This window comes from Pseudochaenichthys georgianus, chromosome 16 (assembly GCF_902827115.2).
Source record: "Pseudochaenichthys georgianus chromosome 16, fPseGeo1.2, whole genome shotgun sequence".
NCBI lineage: Eukaryota > Metazoa > Chordata > Actinopteri > Perciformes > Channichthyidae > Pseudochaenichthys > Pseudochaenichthys georgianus.
The window spans coordinates 461307-466188 of NC_047518.2; positions in this window are offsets into that span (position 1 = coordinate 461307).

A 4882-nucleotide genomic window follows, 5' to 3' on the forward strand; every position below is an offset into this window, starting at 1 on the left:
ATTTGGGCCAACCTAAAAACAGCCCCAGCAGCCTTCCATTGAGCCTTCTCAACTGGCGTAGCTAGTTGCTGCATGGAAGTCAGTGATGACATTTTGTCAGTGAAGGAGGGGACAGGGATTTTAACAAATGAGTGTGCGTGAGGTGCGAGAGGAATCAGGGGAGCTGCCTTTGCGGCTGAGTCAGCAGACGCATTTCCTAGGGAAACTGGGTCTGTGTCACGGATGAGTGAAGGAAGCAGGACCCAAATGCAGATAACTTTTGAGAAACCCTTTATTCCACGGATAAAGGATAAATGACAAATACCGAACAGAACACTCTCCGGTGAACTCCGTCACCAAACAAACAATGACCCAACACTGAACACAGACAGAGACAAGACTAAATACAAGAAGGGGTAATCATGACAACGAGAAACAGCCGGGCAGGGGAGGAGAAACACAAGGACAACAGGTGAACACAATCGGGTAATCAGGGAGGGAAACAGACAGAAAGCAGACAGGCAGGAAACGGGGGTGAACACTTAACACAATAAGACAGGAAACCCAAAGACAAGAAAAACACCAACACAGACAAAACTACAAGCGTGACATAACATGTGAATTGTGACAGAACCCCCCCCTCAAGGGACGGATTCCAGACGTCCCTAAAAAAAACAAAACAAAAAAGTCCAAAACCCCAAGCAGGGTGGGCGGAGGGGGTCCGGAGGACGGGTCTTGGGCTGACAGCCCAGGAACACAGCGGAGGACCAGGAAGGGGTCACGGGCGGACGGCCCGAGGGGCAAGGTACAGTCCAAAAAGGGGGATTCGGGCGGACTGCCCGGGGACAAGGCAGAGAACCAGGAAGGGGTCTCGGGCGGACGGCCCGGGGTCAAAACAGAGTCCAAGGTGGGGACCATGGAGGACCGAAGGCAGCGGTAGGAAGAGTCAGGGACCCGGGTCCGAGGGCGAAGGCAACGGCAGGAAGAGTCAGGGGGTCGGGCCCGAGGGCGAAGACCGCAGCTCTCAGGGGGCCGGGCTCGAGGGCGAAGACCGCGGCTCTCAGGGGGCCGGGCTCGAGCCGGTGTCGACCGGACAGGATCAGGAGGCCGGGCAGGAAAGCGCTGATGGGCCAGTTCCGGAGATCGGGCAGGACCCGGTGTCGGCCGGACAGAAACCGGAGCCGGTCGGACAGGCTTCGGCAGGATCCCCCACGGAAAAGGACCAGGAGTTGGCAGGAACCCCGGCGAGACCGGTGATGGACATGGGGCTGGCAGGGCCCCCGGTAGAACCTCCAACGGCACGGGATATAGGGTTGGCAGGACCCCCGGCAGGGGAGTAGACGGCGGGACCTCCAATGACACAGGGTTGGCAGGACCCCCGGCAGGGGAGTATTCTGCGGGACCTCCAACGGCACAGGACACAGGGTTGGCAGGACCCCCGGCAGGGGAGTAGACGGCGGGACCTCCAACGGCACAGGACACAGAGCTGGCAGGACCCCCGGCAGGGGAGTAGACGGCGGGACCTCCAACGGGACAGGACACAGAGCTGGCAGGACCCCCGGCAGGGGAGTAGACGGCGGGACCTCCAACGGGACAGGAGAAAGGGTTGGCAGGACCCCCGGCAGAAGAGTATTCTGCGGGACCTCCAACGGGACAGGAGAAAGGGTTGGCAGGACCCCCGGCAGGGGAGTAGACGGCGGGACCTCCAACGGCACAGGACACAGGGTTGGCAGGGCCCCCGGCAGGGGAGTAGACGGCGGGACCTCCAACGACACAGGACACAGAGCTGGCAGGACCCCCGGCAGGGGAGTAGACGGCGGGACCTCCAACGGGACAGGAGAAAGGGTTGGCAGGACCCCCGGCAGGGGAGTAGACGGCGGGACCTCCAACGACACAGGACACAGAGTTGGCAGGACCCCCGGCAGGGGAGTAGACGGCGGGACCTCCAACGGCACAGGACACAGAGCTGGCAGGACCCCCGGCAGGGGAGTAGACAGCGGGACCTCCAACGGGACAGGAGAAAGGGTTGGCAGGACCCCCGGCAGAAGAGTATTCTGCGGGACCTCCAACGGGACAGGACACAGAGCTGGCAGGACCCCCGGCAGGGGAGTAGACGGCGGGACCTCCAACGGGACAGGAGAAAGGGTTGGCAGGACCCCCGGCAGGGGAGTAGATGGCGGGACCTCCAACGACACAGGACACAGGGTTGGCAGGACCCCCGGCAGAAGAGTATTCTGCGGGACCTCCAACGGCACAGGACTCCGGGTTGGCAGGACCCCCGGCAGGGGAGTAGACGGCGGGAGCTCCAACGACACTTGCGTAGGGGCTTGAATTGGGAATGGAGAGGGAACTCGAGCGGAGACTTGAGAGGGGACTCGAGAGGAGACTGGAGAGGGGACTCCAGAGGGGACTAGAGAAGGGAACACGAGAGGGGATTTGAGAGGGGAACTAAATAGGGGACTCGAGGAGGGACCAGAGGAGGGACCAGAGGAGGGAACTGGAGAGGGGACTCGGGGGGAACTGGAGAGGGGACTCGAGATGGAAACAGAGAGGGAACTCGAGAAGGGACTACAGAGGGGACTAGAGGAGTAACTAGGGAAGGGAACTCGAGAGGGGAACTAGAGAGGGGACCCGAGGAGGGACTAGAGGGCCTAAAGGAGGGACTAAAGGAGGGAACTCGAGAGGGGACTCGAGGGGAAACTGGAGAGGGAACTTGAGATGGAAACAGAGAGGGGACTCGAACAGAGACTAAAGAGGGGACTAGAGGAGAGACTAGAGGAGGGACTAGATGAGTAACTAGAGAAGGGAACTCGAGAGGGAAACTAGAGAGGGGACTCGAGGAGGGACTAGAGGAGGGCCTAAAGGAGAGAACTCGAGAGGGGACTCGAGGGGGAACTGGAGAGGGAACTTGAGATGGAAACAGAGAGGGGACTCGAACAGAGACTAAAGAGGGGACTAGAGGAGAGACTAGAGGAGGGACTAGAAGAGTAACTAGAGAAGGGAACTCGAGAGGGAAACTAGAGAGGGGACTCGAGGAGGAACCAGAGGAGGGAACCCGAGATGGGACCGTGGCAGCCGGGACCAGATCCGGGTCTGGAACCAAGGCAGCTGGGGTCGGGACCATGGCTGCTGGGACCAGAACTGGGGCCGAAACCCTGGCTGCAGGGACCGGAATAGCAGCCAGAAACATGGCTGCTGAAGCCAGAATCCTGTCTATAAGCTCCAGCTTCGACGCCGGAAACACGGCCGTATAGGGCGCTCCCGGAGCCGGGACCATAGCCGCTGGGGCCGGCCCCGGAAACATGGCTGTATGATCCAGCTCTGGAGCCCGGATCATGACTGTGTGGGGCGGACTCGGAGCCGGAAACATGGCTGCGGGAGCCTGCACTGGGGCAGGAACCATGGCTGCTGGGGCCGAAACCGTGGCTGCTGGGAACAGGACTGAGGCTGGAACCATGGCTGCTGGCGCCTGTACTGGGACCATGGCTGCTGGGGCCCGGGCTCCTTGTCTGGCCTTGCGACGACTCCTCGTAGCAGCCGCCTGAATGCTCCGTGGGCCTCCATAAGCCTGACGAGTTCCAGCATAAGACTCATGAATAGGACCAGGAACTTGGGAAGAAGCAGAGGTTGACTCCAGACGGAACACTCCGAGACGTCTGTAGTCAGCAGGCTGGAACTCACACCTCCAGAGGAAGTCTAACATCCAGTCAGGTAAGAATTCCACCAAGTCGGGCTTCTCCATCGCCAACCGGTGCGCCTCTACCAGGGCGGCCTCCTTCAGCCGAACACTGGACGCTTCCTTCCACCAATCGTGGCAACATTCCAAAGGAAAAGAAAACGGTTGCAGCTCCACCTCAAAAGGGTCATCTGCTGGGTCCATTTCTGGTTGGGTCATTCTGTCACGGATGAGTGAAGGAAGCAGGACCCAAATGCAGATAACTTTTGAGAAACCCTTTATTCCACGGATAAAGGATAAATGACAAATACCGAACAGAACACTCTCCGGTGAACTCCGTCACCAAACAAACAATGACCCAACACTGAACACAGACAGAGACAAGACTAAATACAAGAAGGGGTAATCATGACAACGAGAAACAGCCGGGCAGGGGAGGAGAAACACAAGGACAACAGGTGAACACAATCGGGTAATCAGGGAGGGAAACAGACAGAAAGCAGACGGGGGTGAACACTTAACACAATAAGACAGGAAACCCAAAGACAAGAAAAACACCAACACAGACAAAACTACAAACGTGACATAACATTTGAATTGTGACAGTCTGTACTGCTTGCGTGTGCGGCACATTTACAGACTGCAACCTCAGATGGGAGCAGAATGGCGTCTAGTAAGCCTGCAACCAGTATATGGTTAAGTACTGGTTTGCCATCAGATTTCAGAAATTGTCTACATTTCATTTCATTTCATTTCAAACCTTTATTTAACCAGATTGGTCCCATTGAGATCATAGATCTCTTTTTCAAGGGAGACCTGCAGCATATAGGTTCCACATGAAACATAAAACAATAAAGGACATTATATTTACAGGATACATAGTTATAGACATTTACAAGTGCCCATTGTATCGGCAAGCATTTCATTTACCCTAGCAACACTTCCAAATAGCCCCAAAATCGTGTACTACCCCGAAAGCATATTGTGAGTCAGTGTAAATAGTCACGGTTTTGCCTTCTGCAAACGTGCAGGCTTCAGTTAGTGCGATGAGCTCTGCTGCCTGTGCTGAGAGGTGACATGGAAGCGGTCCAGAACGGAGTACAGCAGAATCTGAAACAACAGAAAAACCCACCCGATTAGTGCCCCCTTGGTCGCGAGAGGCAGACCCATCAACATACAAAATGAGGTCAGCGTTGGTCAGAGGAACGTCTTTTAAGTCCGGTCTAG